This window comes from Brachyhypopomus gauderio, chromosome 8 (assembly GCF_052324685.1).
Source record: "Brachyhypopomus gauderio isolate BG-103 chromosome 8, BGAUD_0.2, whole genome shotgun sequence".
Lineage (NCBI taxonomy): Eukaryota > Metazoa > Chordata > Actinopteri > Gymnotiformes > Hypopomidae > Brachyhypopomus > Brachyhypopomus gauderio.
Genome location: NC_135218.1, coordinates 126995 through 147454, shown reverse-complemented (window position 1 = coordinate 147454; position 20460 = coordinate 126995). Strand labels below are relative to the sequence as shown.

At 43.2% G+C, this 20460-nt stretch overlaps 2 long non-coding RNA genes across 2 annotated transcripts; both read right to left on the bottom strand.

The window, feature by feature from the left end:
- Positions 1-13403: 13403 nt before the first annotated feature.
- On the bottom strand, positions 13404-16065 carry LOC143521141 (uncharacterized). The gene is made up of 3 exons (XR_013132661.1): positions 15050-16065; positions 14742-14873; positions 13404-14561 (listed from the first exon to the last, which is right to left on the bottom strand). It is a non-coding gene; the product is annotated as an uncharacterized LOC143521141 (long non-coding RNA).
- Positions 16066-16735: 670 nt separating this feature from the next.
- Positions 16736-20241, bottom strand: LOC143521136 (uncharacterized). Its single transcript, XR_013132659.1, has 2 exons — positions 19126-20241; positions 16736-19041 (listed from the first exon to the last, which is right to left on the bottom strand). It is a non-coding gene; the product is annotated as an uncharacterized LOC143521136 (long non-coding RNA).
- Between the last annotated feature and the right edge of the window lie 219 nt (positions 20242-20460).

The following is a 20460-nucleotide window of genomic DNA, read 5'->3' as shown; positions in this document are numbered from 1 at the left end:
GCAGCAGAAGGAACAGTCAGTGGTCGTATAGATTATGTTTCAAGTAATTTGGATGTAATATGTAAGGTGCAAGGGTAAAGTGCATGAGGCATGGTGAAAGAAATATGCATGGAATGTTCATAGGTAACTTTGAAATGTTCATGTAGTTCTCATCAGTGTGTTGATGAGTCTGATGGCTTGTGTAAAGAAGCTGTTTCCTAGTCTGGTGGTACGGGACCGTACGCTACGGTAGCGCTTCCCTGATGGGAGTATTGAAAACAGTTTGTGTGCTGGTGTGTGGGATCTTTGGTAATGTTCATTGCTCTCTTGAAGCAGTGTGAGGTGTACAGATCCTTGATGGCTGGTAAGGGTGGTCTGATGATCTTTTCTGCAGTCCTCACCACCCACTGTAGTGCCTTCTTGTCTGCAGATAGACAGCTGCCATGCCAGACAGAGAGGTTGCTGATCAGGATGTTTTCAATGGCACCCCTGTAGAAGGTGGTGAGCAGTGTTGCGTTAGGTAACGGCGTCATTTTGTGAGTAAAGGGATAATATAATTAATTACTTTTCGTGTCGTTACAACGCCGTTGACGTTACTGGTCATTAAAAGCGGTGCGTTACTATATATTGATATACTAACAGTAATGCGAGTGGACCGCTGCCCAGGCTAGTGAGGAGTAACAGATCTCGATAGGTCACAGTTCTCGGTGTAACACCTGTTTAATTTAACAAGTCAGTAAGCGATTGGCTAAGGCAGCGTTATGGTAGCCAATCAGAGCCAGTGTTTTTACACGTGCGCCGAAGCACGCCAGTGACACACGACATGGAGAAGAGGCAGAAATGGCGAGTCAGGAGTAAGCCGAAGAAAAATTTGTATTTTCAAGGTGGCGATATAAACATTATTTAAGAAAATACTTGAAGTTCCTGAATGTCTACCAGACTGGGTATTTGATTTATTTAATTAAGAATAGAGGTTTTATTGTTAAGTTTACTTCTGTTGTGAACAAACCAGTTGTCTCAGGTTGAGAGAATTTAATTTAATTTGATAGATGTAAATGCACTTTATATAGTGTAACTGTTTACTTTTGCTTTTTTTCCCCCAAAGATTTGGGATTTTAAAGGATTTTATCCTGCACTGGTCTGTTGATGTGCAATAAATGTCAAAAGTTAAACACCTTTATGATCTACTTATTTCAACTGACTGTGAAAACTGCTTTTTCAAAAAATCCTTATTCATTGGCATAAATGAATAAGGCACAATTGGCACAACTTCTGTGTGCGCAGTTAGAGCAACATCATCTGCGAACAACAATTTCCTTCCCAATTCGCAGTGGTGTGAAACAGTGTTGTGTTCTTGCTCCAACGCTCTTCAGCATATTCTTCTCCCTGTTGCTGCAGCGTGCTTTTGACCGGTCAGAGGATGGAATTTACATCCACACAAGAACTGATGGTGGTTTGTTCAATCTCGCCCGCCTCCGTGCAAAGACCAAGGTGCGCAAATTCCTGTTAAGTAAATTGTTGTTCGCAGATGATGTTGCTCTAACTGCGCACACAGAAGTTGAGCTTCAACAACTTGTCAACCATCTGGCACATGCAAGTGATGAATTTGGCCTGTCAATCAGTCTTACAAAGACCATCATCTTGGGTCAAGGTGTCAGCTCTACCCTCTGTATAGCTATTGGTGAACACACTCTAAACGTGGTGGAGAGCTTTATCTACCTTGGCTCCACCATCTCCAGTAATCTCTCGCTGGACCCTGAGTTAAATACTCGGATCGGCAAAGCAGCAGCAGCGTTGGCCCGTCTGAATAAAAGGGTTTGGAGTAATTCCATGCTGACCACAAGCACTAAGATGAAGGTGTATCAGGCCTGTGTTTTGAGAACTTTGCTCTATGGCAGCGAAACATAATGCATTTTATTTAATGCATTTTATTTATAGGCGCCTTTCAGGGCTCTCAAGGACACCGTACATATAGCAGCAATTAAAACATAAAACATTCAGTGATATAAAACAAAAAATACAAGATAAAACACAAACTAGGAGCTGTAAGCAGACCTAAACAGATGAGTTTTTAGTTGTGATTTAAAAATGTCCAGTGAAGTAATATTGCGGATATCAGGTGGGAGAGAGTTCCAGAGACGAGGAGCAGAGCAACTGAAAGCTCTAGCACCCATGGTGATTAAGCGGGCTGAGGGAACTGTAAGTGATATGGATAAGGAGGATCTAAGTGTCCGGCTAGATCTATGTATGTGGAGGAGCTCGGTGAGATACGAAGGGGCAAGTTGATGTATAGCTTTAAAGGTGAGCAGTAGAAGTTTGTAGTTGATGCGGAATTTAACAGGGAGCCAGTGGAGGTGTCGAAGAACAGGGGTGATGTGGTGAGTGGATGGTGTTTTAGTGATTATGCGAGCTGCAGCATTCTGAACCAGTTGTAACTTCTGGAGGTACTTGAGGGGAAGACCAAACAAAAGAGAATTACAGTAGTCAAGACGAGATGTGACCAGGGAGTGAACCAGGATGGCAGTATCGGCAGAGGTGAGGGAAGAACGAAGACGATTTATGTGACGAAGATAGAAATAAGCAGAACGAGTGATGGTATTTATGTGGGATTGAAAAGACAGAGTGCTATCGAGGACAACACCCAAACTCTTAACCTGCTGAGAAGAGGAGACCAAGGTGTTATCAATAGAAATGGATAAACTGTTAGCTTTGGAGAGGACAGATTTGGAACCAATGAGGAGAACCTCTGTTTTATCACTGTTGAGTTTGAGAAAATTTGAGGAGAACCATAACTTAACTTCCTGGAGGCAATCACATAGGGATAAAGGTGGAAGGATGGAATTAGGTTTGCTAGAGAGGTAGAGCTGGGTGTCGTCTGCATAGCAATGAAAATGGATGTTGTACTTACGAAAAATGTGACCTAGGGGAAGAAGATAAATAATAAAAAGAATAGGACCAAGAACCGACCCCTGTGGGACACCAGAAGTGAGGGGGGATGGCTGGGATGCAAAAGTTTTTAACTGAATGAACTGAGTGCGGTCAGAGAGGTAAGAGGTGAACCAGTCCAGGGGTTTATTGCAAAAACCAATATCAGACAATCTCTGGAGGAGGATAGGATGGGAGATGGTGTCGAATGCAGCAGTCAGATCAAGAAGAATGAGTATGGACAGTAAACCTGAATCTGCTGCAGTCAGTAGATCATTTGTTATTTTAACTAAAGCTGTTTCAGTGCTATGATAGGGACGGAAACCAGATTGAAACTGTTTATAGAGGTGATTGTCGGAAAGGTGAGAATTAACTTGTGCCGCTACTGTCTTCTCCAGGATTTTGGAAAGAAATGGTAGGTTGGAGATAGGACGAAGGTTATTTAGGTTGTTTGGATCTAAACCGGGTCTTTTTAAAATAGGGGTGACTGCAGCAGTTTTTAAAGACGAAGGAACACACCCAGAGGTGAGAGAAGAATGAATAATATTCGTTATAAGAGGCACAATGGAGGGTAAACATGTTTTAACCAGGGGTGTTGGGAATGGATCTAGCTGAGAAGTGGATAGTTTTGATTTATGAATAAGCTTGGTAATATCAGAAATAGTAGGAAGCTGAAAATGTGTAAATGGAGGAATTGGAGGAACTGAAACCAGGGCAGGGAAGGTGTAGGAAGTCACAGCCTGCAACTGAAGGTGTATTTGATTGATTTTTGTATTAAAAAATGACATTAATAAATTACAGTGATCAACAGAATAAAAATGTGTAGGTAAAGAGTCCGGTGGTTGGAGAGTGGAGTTAACAAGGGAAAATAAAGCCCTAGTATTACCATCAGAAGTGCTGATTAATTGGGAGTAGTATTTGGACTTAGCTGTTTGAAGACTGTTTTTATAGAGAAGCAGGTGGTTAAAATATAGGTCCTTATGAATTGTCAGACCTGTTTTCCGATGGAGTCGCTCCAACCTGCGTCCAGCTGTTTTGAGCTGACGCAGCTGGGAGGTAAACCATGGAGCTGAGTTAATAAAAGAAACAGTCCGGGTTTTTAATGGAGCATGTGAGTCCAGTAGAGAATGAAGTTCTGAGTTATAGTGGTTAACCAGATCATCAGTAGTGGCAGATGGACCCGGACTATGAATGAAACATGGACCTTATATTCTTGTCAAAAACACCGACTCAACACCTTTCATCTGCGCTGTTTGAGAAAGATTCTAGGTATCAGCTGGCAAGACCGTGTTCCAAACAAGGATGTGCTAGCAAAAGCAAAAATACCTAGTATGTTTGCTCTCCTTTCCCAGTCACAACTACATTGGCTTGGTCATGTTATACGAATGCAGGAGGGTCGGATCCCTAAAGACATCTTATACGGTGAGCTTACCCTGGGCTCCAGACGCACACGCAGGACACTTCTCCGTTTCAAAGATGTGTGCAAGAGCGGGCGAGAGAAGAAGAGTGGATCAGTGGGAGGTTAAGAGAATGCGCAAACAACAGGCTGTAGTGCCAGTAGACTCTAACGCTAACCTTGCCTGCAGAAATTGCGGCAGACTGTGCCGCTCGAAGCTTGGGCTGTTGAGCCATGTTAAGCGTTGTAACTATACAGGCCAAAACCAAGGCGCAAATTCCATTGTCTCTTGAGACAGACGGATGCCAACAACAACAAAAAAAAAAAAAACTTAAAAAAATTTTATTAATTTAATTTTTTTTACTGTAATGCAAACTGTTACTTTCCCTGGTAACGAGTTACTTTTACTATAGAGTAATTCAGTTACTAACTCAGTTACTTTTTTGAGTAGTGAGTAACTATAACTAATTACTAAGTAGTGAGTAACTATAACTAATTAAGTAACGTTCCCAACACTGGTGGTGAGTGCAGATGTGGGCAGGTCAGCCCTTCTCATCCTCCGCAGGAAGTGGAGTCGTGTCTGTGCCTTCTTGACCAGGGCGGTGGTGTTTGTAGGCCATGTAAGATCATCTGTGATGTGCACTCCCAGGAACTTTGTGCTTTTCACAGACTCCACAGCACTGCCATTGATGAGTGGGATGTGTGTTTGTTGTTTTTTCAAGTGAAGAACGTACAGGCTCTATGTTTAGGTTCCTTTGAAGTGGTCAAATGAAAATGGTGGCATGACCAATCTGGGTCTGTGGATCTTTCACATGTCTTACATGCCCATGGTGGCTGCTGCGGAGTGTTTTTTTCCTATCTGTTTGTTTGTTTACATCTGATACATCTACAAATACTTTCTGGATATATTTACTCATAACTCCGGCTACAAGAATCTCCACAATCCTTCGAAAGACAGAGTTGTTGACGGGGGAGTGGCGAACGTTAATTGTTGAGCGGGGGGGGGGGGGGGGGGGGGGGGGGTGGCGAACGTAAGTTGTTGAGCGGGGTGGGGGTTTGTATATTGCGATCAGTGATGGCTGTTACCTTGAGAAAGTAATCCGATTACTGATTACTCCTTTTAAAAGTAACTTGGTTACGTTACATATTACTTGATTTTAAAAGTAACTACGTTAGATTACAAGTTACTTTAGTAGTTACATTCAGCAGCAAAATACATTTTTCCAATACTCACTTTATTGGAAGTGCATTTTTAACAGTAACAATGTATTGAAGCAGGTTCGGTAACCGAGGCAGAAACTGCTTAATCCAAAAATCCCGAGGAGGGAAACTTTATTGATAACGCAACCCTCGCGCGCGCAGTCGCCGCCCCCCAGTGTCACTTCAAGGGCAAGACTCGCTGTGAGGAGTAGTAGTCGCTACAGTATCTCCTGACATTACGTTTGTGTAGCTGCGCGGTATTATTTGTAAATTTATTTGTAAACGTAATACAAGCGAACTGGGGTGGGTTTCCCGAAACGTTCGTAGCGCCAAGTACTTCGTAACCTCGTATGAAACGTACGAGGTTAAGAAGTACTTAGCGCTACGAACGTTTCGGGAAACCCACCCCAGTTCAGTCAGACAGCTTGTGAAACGAAATACCATTACAATTTCAAGCATTTTAAAGTAGGCGACGTTAGTCAAAATTCCAGCACTTTTCAAACGTGGAACACAAAGCAACATTAAAATTGGTCAGGTAAATGTTCCTTCCCCTGTTTTTGAGGGGTGTTTCTTTACACTACCACATATCGTTACGGGAGGACACTGCACAGAATGACGTGTAAAAACGCGCTCGCGCTCTCACAGGGTCGCGCGCAGCGTGCGGAGTCGAGCGCTACGGTCAGACGCAAAAGTAGAACTGAGCCAAGAAGAAAGCAAAAATATATATTTTACTAGGGAAAATATAAATAGTAACGCACAGTTATTTGGATAAGAAACTTTAATCTGATTACTGGACTGGAAATAGTAGCGCGTTATATTACTTGTTACCGAAAAAAGTGGTAAGATTAGAGTAACGCGTTACTGACATCACTGATTGCGATCGATCGCCAGTGGAGGGCGACATAGATATGGATCGGAGGTAAATAAACTAGATTTTTTTTTCTCGCCGTGTGAAATCGGAAGTGTGGCGTGTGAGCGTGTGAAGACGGTCAAATGCGTGTGTCACACGCTCAATGCGTGAGACTTGAGAGCCCTGTCTATGATCTTCCTGTCTTTTCCTTTTGTCCTTTTTTTGTCTTTTTTGTACTTCAGATTTGTTCTGACTGGCCACACATATCTGTCATCTAGCTCAGATTTACATAGTATCAGAAATGTAAAATTCCCACTGTTGTCCATGGGCCAGCTACAGTCAGTGCAGGATCAAACAATTTTTCTGTGGATCACTGAGGTGTATGCACTAATAATGTTTAGTTATTGAGCTGATTTTAAGTGGAAAATGTCATTCTAATGAAACATTCCAAGATTATATAAAATAATAGAATTAAAATATAAAATAAATTAATAGGGCTCTAACTCTAATAGGGCTCAATCGTTCTTTCTTACGATTGTAAAGCTGCTCTGTGACAACATGTATTGTAAAAAGAGCTATATAAATACATTTGACTTTTGACTTTGACCCTGAGGTCAGGGACAGGGGCGGACTGGGGAGAAAAAGTGGCCCAGGAGTTCCTGACAGACTGGCCGTGTGACGGGCAGGGTGAGCAAAAATAAATGGAAGCGATCACGGCGAGTCTCAGGGAAAAAGGATGGTTTAATATGTAAAGTGCGCAAACCAAAACCCGTGAACTGATCCAAATTAAGGATATAATAACCAGCGGTCAACTGGTACAAAGACAAGACATATATAGATGAACAAACGACCATGATCGCGGGCTCCGCCCACCTGAGGGACGAACACAACACCACACCCACAGGACAAGCTGCCGCTGTAGACGGGGGCGACCAGTAGAGGGGCGCTGTACCGTGACAGGCCCACTACATTTTATATATATATATGTGTGTGTGTGTGTATAGGCCTGTGTTGAAAAAATCAATTTTCCGATTCAGAATCGATTCGCATATAATGATCTGATAATCGATTCGTATATCCAAAGATCGATTTTTTTTTAGTGAACTTTTACCCCCGCCTCGTCACTGAATTCACGCAGGCGTGCTCGGTCTAACTAACTGTAAAACGACTTGGCGTCAGACAGTGCCGGTAACGACGATAGTTAAATCGGAACTCTAAAAACAGAAGGACAGTTTATCCAGTGTCAGTGACTATTTACAGTTAGTCCGTGTCACTGACCGTTTAACCCAGTGTTTTTACAGTTTAAAAAAAGTTTAAAATGTTCTTGTAACGTTGGGCGCAAGGCGATGGACGAGATAGAATCCTTTGCACTTTCCAAATCATTACGTTTATTACATTTACCAAAGCGCAGACAGCGCACATAAAACACGTTTACATAGAACATGTGTGACTCAAACAACGACGAGCACAGGACGCTGCGCGAGCGCAAATTAAATAGACAAACCACATCAACCCCACGTGATTACGAGACGAGCCACAGGTGAGGACTATCACAAGACGCACCCGCACCCACGGAGATACACCGACGTAGACGATTGGACGCAGACGGCGTTAACACGCCCAAAACGGAGGGGTCGGGGACCGTAACGTGAGAGTTCTGTTCTTATATTCTCACTTTAAAGAAAAATACACGTTTACATTTTATACTTTCAGTTTATTAAGTGTGAGCACTTTTAAAATAAAAATGCATTCGGTAGCAACAGCTTTTGTGTGAATTCTTAATTATTTCAATCATAATAATAATGCACTGGTTAGTGTCCCAGTAGGAGCCCACTGTTGCAGATATAGACACCTCAAAGATGTCCTCTGTTTATTGTCCTGGATTACCTTTCTTGAAGGTAGATTTATGATGACCCTTTTCACCAGTCTTCCAGCCATCAGTAACTACCAACTACCAGTAACTATCGATATAATACTAGTTTTAACATGTTGCTTCTGTACACAGTCAGGAAACAGCTCAAATACATTTTTAATAACACTAAACCCCGAATTGGATCGAATCGGATCGAATCGATTAAATCGGATTAAATCGAAAAAAATCGATTCCTAATCTTCAGAATCGGAATCGGATCGATTCTTGGAATTTGAATCAATACCCAGCCCTAATATATATATATTATATTATATTCAATCAGACCCTCCAGAAAGTCACGATGTTGCGATTTGCAACTTCAACGCAACTTCAAGCAAACCCCGCGAATTCAGGGCGGTGTTGCAACTTCAGCCAATCACCGCAACTTTCCCGCAAATTTGACCAATCACTGATGTCGTCTTGATGTGACGTCGACAAACTCCCGCCTTACTTCCGTATATACGTTCAAGAGGAGCAGACTGAAAGCAGCATGAGCGACGAAAATAACGGCAAAAAGATCGGGAAAAGCAGTATCCCGGTACACTACATGAAAGCGGGGATAAACTGTCCAGATCCTACCCGCGAATTGATTATCTATGGCCCCCTGGATGATATTTAATTACTATTAGAACCGGCCCGCAGGCCACAGCCGCCTGATGGTGTTATGCATGCACAAACACTACATTCCCCACAATGCAACGGTAGCCCGCAAAGTCACTGCAGCGCACGCAAGCGGCGAGGGTCTGAGATAAAGTTTATAAGTTTAAACTTTTTAAACTGAGATAAAGTTTAAAGTCAGAGATAAAGTTTATTTATCTCTGATCCATATCTATGAGTTACTAGTTCGCTCTGGCACAACCACTGGCGATCGATCTCGATATAATACTTAATTTGTGTCCATTTTACAGGCCGCCGGGTAACAACTTACGTTTAATTAATGTTCGCCACCCCCTCCAGGTTCAAATCTCACTCCAAGCGATCTTGAAAAGTTGGCAACCCTGAATAAATAGGTAAATAGATAATTAAAATGGACTACTAAATAGAGGAAACCATACAACATTTACTCCCTATTGTAATGTACTCACAAAAAAGCAAAAACACACCGCAACTTCCATCGCAATTTTTTTTTAAAACACCCGCAACATCAAACATTTTAGCCCGCAACAATCACAAAAAAGGCCCGCGAAATCCTGGTGGGACTGTTCAACGGGGAACTGGTAGTGACGTTTTAAAGTGTTCGGTGGTGTTTAATGTATGTGTTGGGGTTCAGACCAGTGTTGTTGTTTGAATTCAGGAGGCAGAGTTCAGGAGTGTGACAGCTTTTGGAAAAAAGCTGTTTCGGTACCTGGTGGTCTTAGTCCGGAGGCTCCTGTAACGCCTCCCAGAGGGCATGAGGTTAAAAAGTTTGTGTGCTGGGTGGCTGGGGTCCTTGATTATTTTCCGAGCCCTATCCATACACCGCTTCCTGTAGATGTCCTCTATGCCAGGAAGTGGTGCTCCAATGATGCGCTGGGCGACTTTCACCACCCTTTGCAGCGCCTTCCGGTCTGTGGCAGAGCAGCACCCGTACCATACTGTGATGCAGTTGGTCAGGGTGTTCTCAATGGTGCAGCGGTAAAAGTTCACCAGGATGTCTGAGGCCAGGTGGTTCTTTTTCAAAGTCCTCAGAAAGAAGAGGCACTGGTGGGCTTTTTTAACTAGCTTGGAGCAGCTGGTCATCCAAGTGAGATCCTCAGAGATGTGGACGCCAAGGAACTTGAAGCTGTTCACACGCTCCACAGCCGTCCCTTTGATGTGGATGGGTGGATGTGGGTCAGCATTCCTTCTGAAGTCCACGATGAGCTCTTTGGTTTTCTCAGTGTTCAGCTTGAGGTTGTTAGTGTCCCACCACTCAGCCAGACAATCCACCTCCTCCCTGTAGGCAGTCTCATCGCTGTCTTTGATGAGGCCGATCACCGTGGTGTCATCTGCAAACTTAATGATGACGTTGGAACCATCGACAGGTTTGCAGTCATAGGTGAAGAGGGAGTACAGGAAGGGACTCAACACACAGCCTTGTGGTACACCAGTGTTTATGATGATGGTGGATGAACAGTGGTTGTCCAACTGGACATGTTGGGGTCGGTTGGTTAGGAAGTCCAGTAGCCAGTTGCAGGTGTGGGAACTGATACCTAAGTCTGAGTTTTGTGAGGAGTTTTGAGGGGATGACTGTGTTGAAAGCTGAACTAGTCTAAGAACAGCATTCTGACGAAGGTGTTTTTATTGTCCAGGTGTGAGAGGACAGAATGCAGTGCTATGGAGACTGCATCCTCTGTGCTTCTGTTCTGGTGGTATGCAAATTGGTGGGGGTTTAGTGTGAGTGGTAGACAAGACTTGAGGTGTGCTAAGACCAGCCGCTCGAAGCACTTAGTGATGATGGGGGTGAGGGCTACCAGGCGGTAGTCATTGAGTCTTGTTGGGTTGGAGGTTTTGGGTATCGGGACGATGGAGGTGGTTTTGAAGCAGTTCGGTACCACAGCATGAGCTAAGGACAGGTTGAATATGTCCGTCAGCACTCCTGCCAGCTCTCCAGAACACGCTCTGAGAACACGTCCAGGAATGCCATCAGGACCTGCAGCCTTGTGGATTTAAATCCTACCCAGCGCCGCTCCTACATCAGTGGGAAAAAGAGTGAGGGGTTGGTGATCTGCAGACACATATGCCCTGGTTGAAGGTGTTGTATTCCCTCTCTCAAAGCGAGCATAGAAATTGTTAAGCTCGTCAAGGAAATGGGACATCAGAGGAGGGAGGGGAGGTGTTGATGGTCCGGTAATCAGTGATTGTCTGAAGACCTTGCCACATACGTCGGGAGTCAGAGTTGGAGAAGTGTTCTACCTTTTCCTTGTATTGGTGTTTGGCCTTTCTGATGCCCCTCTTTAGCTCAGCCCTGGCTGTACTGTAGGCCTGTGCATCCCCTGACCTGAAGACGATGTTGCGGGCCTTCAGCAGGAGACGAACATCCCTGTTCATCCAGGGCTTCTGGTTGGGGTATATGGTGATCTGTTTCTGGGTGGTGACACTGTCTATAGTGGTGGAGATGTGGTCCAGTACAGATGAGGCATACTGATCCAAGTCTGTATGAGTGAATGTATTCCAATCGGTGTTCCTGAATCGGTCCTGAAGCACAGCATCTGTCCCCTCTGGCCAAACTTTAATTGTCCTCACAGTGGGTTTCACACGTTGGATGAGTGGTGAATACCGAGGTGTGAGGAAAATGGAGAGATGGTCAGATTGACCAATGTGGGGGAGGGGTGTCGCTTTGTATGCTCCAGCCAGGTTAGAATAAACATGATCCAAGGTTTTGTCCCCTCTGGTGTGGCAGGAGACATATTGGTGGAATCTGGGGAGAACTGTTAAGTTGGAGTGGTTGAAGTCTCCAGCAACAATAAAAGCAGCCTCAGGATATTTAGTTTGATGTTTACTAATGGCTGAATAAAGTTCTTTCATAGCCAGTTTAGTATTAGCATCCGGGGGGACATAAACAGCAATGAGGATGATTGAAGTGAGTTCTCTTGGGAGATAGTAAGGTCTACATTTGACCATAATAAACTCCGCATTCGGTGAGCAATGTCTCTCGGTAGTAGCAGAGTCCGTGCACCAAGCTTTATTTATATAAATGCACAAACCTCCACCTCTGGTCTTCCCGGAGTCATCTGCTGTCCTGTCGGCGCGGTGTACATGCCGTCCTACTAACTCAATAGCGTTGTTTCGGCAGCTGTTGTTAAACCATGTTTCGGTGAAAATCATGGCCATAATTCGTCTATTATTGTCAATGGAGAGTCGTAATTCATCCATTTTATTAGCCAGAGAACAGACATTAGCGAGGAAAATGCTGGGTAACGGCAGCCGGTGTGGAGTTAGCTTAAGCTTAGCTCGTAGCCCTCCACGCTTACCCCGCCTTTGTTTACGTTCTCGGCGCCGCCTGCGTGCACTTCCGCCCGGCCGGGACGAGTGTGCAGCCTCCGGTGTTCTGGAGATCTCTGGAATGAGTTGGAGATCGGCTTTAAAACTGTCGGCGATTTGATTTTTGATGTCCAGAAGCTCGAGTCTGCTGTAGGACAGTAACGCCGAGCAATTCTGGATGAATAATCCATGTAAAAATAGGCAAAGAACTGTTAAAAAGCAGATTCTGGATAGACGCTGAGCCTCGCTTTGTTCACGCGCCGCCATCTTGGTCATATCTAAAGCATTGCTTGTTAATTAAATGATTACCATAATCTACCTGGACCTAACCAGACGACTATATGGCACTAAATGAAGCTATATCTGTCTGGCTATATATATGCTATATCTTTCTGGCTATTGATATGTTCATAAATCTGTCCAAATGGTCGAGGAGGTGGTGTCACCACAATATATGACTCTAATATAGGCATTTCTCAAAAATTCAGCTTCAAGTTTAATTCTTTTGAACATCTCATCGTCACTGTATCAAAAACAACCAACAAAGCATTGCAGCCGTTTATGTTAATTACTATTTACCACCCCCCCGATTCTTGCAGGAGTTTTCAGACTTCCTGTCTCATGTAGTGCTATCAGCCGATAAGGTGATTATAGTTGGTGATTTTAACATTCATTTTGAAAATCTATGTGACTCTTTTAGCATATATTTTCAAGCAATTCTTGATTCAATGGGTATCACTCAGAATGTGGTGGGTCCTACGAATAATTGTAGTCATACTTTAGACTTGGTCTTATTTTACCGGGTCTGACAAACATTGATCCGGAAGGACTAGACCATTTTACCGAGCACATCGAGACTGTACCATTGCAATATAAGAGAGCCACTGACAGAAAAATAGCGCTATGGTACAACGAGCACATGTGTAGTCTCAAACGATCCACACGGATCCTGGAGTGTAAGTGGCGAAATTCTAAGTGTATAGACCAGGGGTGGCCAACCCGTCAGAGACCAAGAGCCACTTTTTTTTTTTTTACTGTGTTACGGCAAAGAGCCACATCATAGTAAAAAAGTGGACACAGCGAGAAAAAAAAGACAGATTTAAAGTGTGCAGATACAATTTAAACTAACCTAGCGAAAATTAGGTTAATTAAATTATTTTTTTTTTTGCCGGGACCGAATATTAAAAAGAAGGAAAACCGGGACAGCCCGGGACAGGTGGCCAACCCACTATTGAGGTTTCCATAGTTAGCTACCTGCTGGGCTAGCTACTACCATTCACTTGAATGTGTTTGTCCTTTAGCACGCTAGCTTGATTTACAGGCTAACCAAATTAGCTGTTTAAAGTCCTAAACAGGTATTCGTTGAAATCATACATGACTATTATAGACAATGACAGATGGTATCAAATGAGTATTTATGACTGTTTGGTGTTGGAAAAACGTTTGTCGATGTCTATGACACGACCTAGCCTACCCAATTGGTATCTTTGGACCTATCTTAGACCTACCGTTCAACAAGCAATACATTTAAATTAAATTTGTATGAAGTAATGAAATGCAGTTTGGTATCTAATCAAGTGCAACACGTGCAGATTGTATAGAATGCAGTATTTAGAGATAAAATGCAGTTATTTACAGCTAGTGTAAGTAAAGATGGTTAATAGATATGTGCAGAGTAGATAAATTACCTAGGGAAACGCATGTGTGTGTAATGTAGTTATGGCAGTACAATGCACAGGGCAAAGAAAATATATGATATAAATAAATGTGATAAATACAGATGGAATCATACAGATAATATACAGATTATCCTATACCACTGTAGAAAGGGCTTTATGGATGTGAATTGAAGAGGAACACTGTACAGATTAGGGCAGTCGTGGCCTGGCGGTTAGGGAACTGGTCTTGTGACCGGAGGGTTGTGGGTTCGATTCCCAGACCTGAGGCCATGACTGAGGTGCCCCTGAGCAAGGCCCTTAACCCTCAATTGCTCACTTGTATAAAAAAAATTAGATAAAAATGTAAGTTGCTCTGGATAAGGGCGTCTGCCAAATGCCATAAAATGTAAATGTAAATTTTGTGTGGATGGTAAGGTATGGATAGAGGGGAAGGAAAGAATGGTCTTTGGGAAGAGTTCAATAAGGTGACCGCTGTGGGAAAGAAGTGGTTTCTGAACCTGCTTGTCTGCAAACGGTGAAAATGGTGGAGCCTGGTGGAGGAGCAGAAAAGAGTATGGCCCGATGACAGGAGTCTGATCTTACATGCCTGGTGCAGGCATCTCTTCTTGTGGACCTCCTGTGATTGCCTGTCAGCAATTCCCTCTCAGCATAGTACTCTTAAGTTTCACACTGTCAGTTCTCAAAAATTAAATGTTGATCATGGGTCAATACTCATTTAAACCTTAAAGTAATCAAAAAGTAATCCAAAAGTAATTAGTTACATTACTTTTCAAAAGTAATCAGAAAAGTTACACTACAATTACATTTTAAACAAGGTAACTTGTAACTGTAACGAATTACTTTTTTAAAGTAACTTACCCAACACTGTATACAATGAAGGTGTGTATATGAAGGGTGTGTATATTGGCGCATTTCCACTAGGGCAGGGGTGGCCAACCCGCGGCTCTTTGCCTGGTTTCATGCGGCTCCTCAGCCGGTCCACAAGCTCACCTGCACAAACGGGGTGACACACTGCTACATTTTCGTGGTGCGCGGTTAGTTTACAAGCCTAGCGAGCCGCTAATACTTTTAAAACCGGCGTAGTGGAAAACACGCATTTGACTGTCTTCACAGCTAATAATTTACACTCGCCGTAGTACTACAAGCAACATTTTGTGTGCTTTTACTGGCGTCTGTCTCGCATGGTGTTCACAAGTTCGCCAAGCACCCCGAGGAAAGCCCGGTTGAAGGAAACATTTTCCGCCAACTCCGCTCGCCTCGTCAGTGGAAGGGGAATCTTGAACGTAAAAAATAACAAATATTAAAAACAAGCATTCCCGTGAAAGCAACAACAATATAGCGTAACTGCACAAAATGGGTAGCACGTCATCGCTGCTCACACTTTGTTTATGGCTACAGCTAACTAGCAACTAGCAAGGCTAAGAGCTAGCTATTGTACAGTAGTGACTGTGGTGGTAACATTAACTACAAACACAGCTCTAAATTCCTGCATTTACAATATATGCGTTCATATTACGTTCATATTACATCTTTTATGAGCCTAGTAGTAAAACTGTGAAATCACAATACACTCACCATTCTCCGTGGCCTCCAGCACCGACATTGTCATGTCCAGCACGTTTTCTCTTCCGTTACTGGCTGGCCGGTGACCGTATATGGCATCCATTTGCTGGAACCATTTCCAGTCTTTGCGGTTTGCTCCGCTGCGTTCGTTATGGTCCTTCACCGCCCAGTAATCGCTTTTAAGCTTTTTTAGCTTGGACCGACCGGCACTGCTGAACGGACCGCTGGTAGCCATGAGTGGCCATTAGCGCGGAAACCTCGCTAAAAGCCTTTACATTTCTAGTGGCCCCGTCCAGTTCGCCCTGGATTTTTTGATCGCTGATTATTAACAGAAAGGTTTGTACCTCAGCGTTTGACCAGGGAACAGACTTCGCTCCTTGGGTTTTAAAAATGGCTGAGGAGTCCATAGCATAGCGGAGGAGTCGCTCTCCTGTCGCAACCTGTGACGACACTCCCTGGCCAATCAGTGTCATGCTGTTCGTCCACGTCACAGAACTGTACCGCTTCGGAACAGTTAGAACCTCGAGCGAGTAGGTACGAAAAAAGTACCCGAAGGGACCGGCAGACTGGGACCTGGAAACACTCCCAAACCGTCGCGAATCGAACCGTACTTATGGAGCTATTATAGTGTCACCAGAACCTGAACCTGAAATCATTATTACTTGAAAAAACAGTCTGTAAAATCCTCGCAGGTATGCAAAAATTCGAGTTAAAATTCAGGTTCGGGTCGCAATTCAGGTTCGGGTCGCAATTCAGGTTCAGGTCGAAATTCAGGTTCGGGTCGAAATTCAGGTTCGGGTCGTAATTCAGGTCCGGGTCGAAATTCAGGTTCGGGTCGAAATTCAGGTTCGGGTCGAAATTCAGGTTCAGGTTGAAATGCGGTTCATCCGGGATACGTAGGATGAGCAAACAAACTCAGAGCTAATCGAACTGCATTTAGCCAATCACAAAACATATCAGAGGTCATTAAGAGGCGCGTCTTTCTGCTAAATTTCCTGTAAGAGTGCGGTCCCTGTTTGGCGTGTAAGTAGCATGTAAGCAGCACGAAAGTGACCACTGTGCCACCCAGAAATGGCACCTTGTGGCAGCTGCCACATAATCGTGGCACTTAGTGTGACCAGTGCTGCGTGACTGTGGTCTCCGTTGTCCAGAAACGCCGCCTGCCTCTGCTGACAGACATCTAAAGACTCTTGGGTGACTCTGCGTATCGGCCACTCGCTTAAAATCATCCCGACGAGCTCCGAATCGCCATTTGTTGAAATGAAGATGGTTCATAACTTTTGTTTAAAAATTATGTTGAGTGAAATACTAGCCGACATCCAGCTAGACAGCTCTATATTACTAGTTCAGAATACTGTTTAGCGATAACGTCGAATTAAGATTATAGGAGGGTACGTGAATCTACAGTGGTAGACCGTTAACGACAGCACTAAATTTAAAGGGTTTATTATTATAGATGTATGGTTATCAGTGAATGTTCCTACACGCCATCAGCGTCATTTAAACCTCTGCGAGCGAATGGCATCGCATTTAGTATTTATGCAATTTGTAGTATATTTCGCTTTGTATTGGTTTCTATTGTTAGTCTAGATTGCGTCTGTTACAACCCCACGATGTCATGGGTCTAGGTTTGGGGTGTGTGGGGTAGTAGCATGTGCGTAGTGGACAAGATGAAATTAAAGAAGAACGCGAAAACCAGACGGATACGTAAGAAAACTCTTTACTGCAGAGTGGTAATGGGTAGAAGAGCCTTTTCTACGCAGCAAAACACTGAACAGACACGTACGTACAAAAATACACGATTGACCATAAACCAACCAAGGAAAGGAGCAGTAGACGGAACCAAAGAAAAGAAACAAACAAAATATACTACACTAAGTTAACAAAGCAAGACTCACACCTTACTAACATAAATAAAGAAAATATATCTACGACGATAAATATACATACACGGTGCCCGCCTCTATACTGGTGTTTCTTATAAAACATCCCTGCATGGGTGTCTATAATTGTGCACATGCTACTACGTTCTTACTCCATGGTGGCGATTTTCACAACGCTATTCATGACAATTCATGACAAAAGCTATCGCACAAACCCTCACCTCTCACATGAGAATCATGAGCTACAGTTTCTCAAAAGTCACACACACAACCGTAAAGGCAGTAAATGCTCGCGTCGCCTCCCGGCAACTTCCAGCAACTCCGTCATGCAGATTATGAAGCCGAATATCCTCCCCCTCATCCAAATCACGATCTTCGATTGGCCGACAGAATCCACCCGTACCGAGGCAATCCACCTGTTAAACCAAAATTAACCGAAAGAGAAAATAACCTCCCCAAAATCCACAGTTCACGTAACACCGCAGCATCAGCCATCAACCACCGAGCGGCTACTGCCACTCATTGTCTACCACTAATCTAAATTCGACATTATCGTTAAAGAGTATGTGTTCTGTATGAGAGTATGTGGTGTGTGCATGGGCAGTGGCGTGCACAGACATTTTGGGGGGCAAGTGCTGGGGGGGCACTTTTTAGCGCACGTGGAACAATTCATTATAAAAAAAATTACAAGCGCAATTACAAGTTGAATGAAATTTGACTTTTATTAGTAACATTCTCTAAACTTGAGTTTTCAATGGAAAAAGTCACACCGCCAACTGATAAAATCCATATCCAATATTAACTATACAGTCATTGTCCTTCAGTTAACTTCTGTTTACCCTCCACTGTCTGCAGGCATTGTTGCATATATTTTGCAATTAGTAAATCAATATAGGCCTACAATTAAGACAGTAAAAAGACCAAAAAGTACGAGAATGAGTTATAGGCTACTGACTGTTGTCATTACACGAATGCAGATGGACATTTTTCACAGGTAATGGGGAACTTCCCGTTTCTTCTTTCACAAACGAATGTGTTAATTTATGTTGCCTAACAAAACGTATACAACAGAAAACGTTGTATGTGACCTGGCTGGTGGGGACGGGAGAAGAAGTCTATCTGTGAGCGTGCGTGCTGTGCTGAAGACGCTTCCTTCCACTCGCTGAACTGAACTGCTGCTGCAGCGCATCTGGTGTTAAAGGAAGAGAGAGGTCGGGTGTGTGCGAGGTGGTGGCGCATTTCAGGGCATTGTTTTTAATCGCTCAGGTTTTCAAAAGATCATTTCAAACCGACCTCAGTAAAATGATAATAATAAAAAACGAAGTTTCAAAAGGGCACTTTCGTTGATAAAGGGCAGAGTTGGGGTCTAATTGTGCACGCCACTGTGCATGGGTAAGTTTGAGTGTTTTCGTGTTTATCTGTACTCGTTCTCTGGTATGTTCGCTTTAGTCATCCGTGTAGCGGACCACTTGGATTAATCACACAAACAATGCTCGGAGCTTCGACTGGTGTATCTTTATTCTCTCCTCCTTTCGCCACCGACATTTGACACCGTGAAAACTACAAAATGTGGCAAAAAATAAAAAATAAACACAAATGCCCTAGCACCATACCTCACAGATAATGTGTAGAACAGGGTCCAAACTTTAAATACGTCACTCCTAGCAAACTTGCACATGAACTCAACTTTATGTTATGAGCCGCAGCTCTTACTGAAAACAAAACAACAATCACATCTCCCTTCGTTTTAAATTAAATAAATCACTCTTTTGGATTAATACAATTTTTCTTCCTACCTCCTTCTGCTTCCAAGGGCGCTAAGTTTGAACTTTGTTTTACATTTGACATACAACAACACAAAAAAAACGAAGCCAACTACAGTAAAATATCTTCCACAAGTGTCAACAAGGAATATAACAAGTAATTCGTTTGTTCTTGTGTTTTTTCAAACTCTGGAGCAACGTACATGAACGCGCACAGAAGAACTCGCGCTGAAGAGCTCGCGCTGAAAGTCTCGTGCCGAAAGTTTAGTTCAGCGATAACAGGAGGTAGCAGAATAATCAAATATTCAATAATAAACAAATAAATAAATATATTTATATAATATAAATATATATCCGCGAATATAAATCCGTGTTGTGTCGCTGTAGTGGTTTGTGGTGTCGTCTAGTTTAGTCATGCCTCATCATGATCGTGCTGTCCTTGTGTCTTCTATTATATTAACGTAGTTAAGTTAATGTTAAATGTGAAACCCCTTATATAAAATGCTCTTCTCAGCAAGTGTCCTCCCACTGATAACACTTCACCCCCACGTCACAACATAAAACAGATTTATTACAGATTGTTCGTCAGTGAACGTTCATCACGCCATCAGCGTCATTTAAACCACTGCGAGCGAGTGGCATCGCATTTGTAGGATTCGTGGAAATGAAGATCGTTTATATTTTTTGTTTGTTAATTTATGTTGGGTGAACGATTCGGAGCTGACCGACAGCTCCAAACTACGAGTTCAGGATGCTGTTTAACGATTATGTCGGGAGCCGCTCGGCTGACATTATAGACTAACAATAGAAACCAATACAAAGCGAAATATACTACAAATTGCACAAATACTAAATGCGATGCCATTCGCTCGCAGAGGTTTAAATGACGCTGATGGCGTGTAGGAACATTCACTGATAACCATACATCCAGGGGCGGACTGGGGAGAAAAAGTGGCCCGGGAGTTCCTGACAGACTGGCCCACTAATATATATATATATCTGTATGTGTGTGTGTATTAGTGTTGCCACCTGTCCCGGTTTTACCGGGCTGTCCCGGTTTGTCCCGGTTATTCTTCTTTTTAATATTCGGTCCCGGCAAAAAACCTAGGTTAGTTCAAACCACGATTCAGACTGTTCCTGCACACTTTAAATCTGTTTTTTTATCGCTGTGTCCATTTTAAACCCCTCCGGTAACATTTTACGTTCGCCACCCCCCCCCCCTTACGTTCGCCCCAAGTTGTTTTACGCAAAGTGCATCCAAAGAACAACCTACAACTCTAACGTGGGTATTTCTTCCTCTTACCTATATTTGGTGGTTAGTTTTAATCCAAGAATTTCAATAGCTTAAAAAAAAAAACTGTGTGCAGT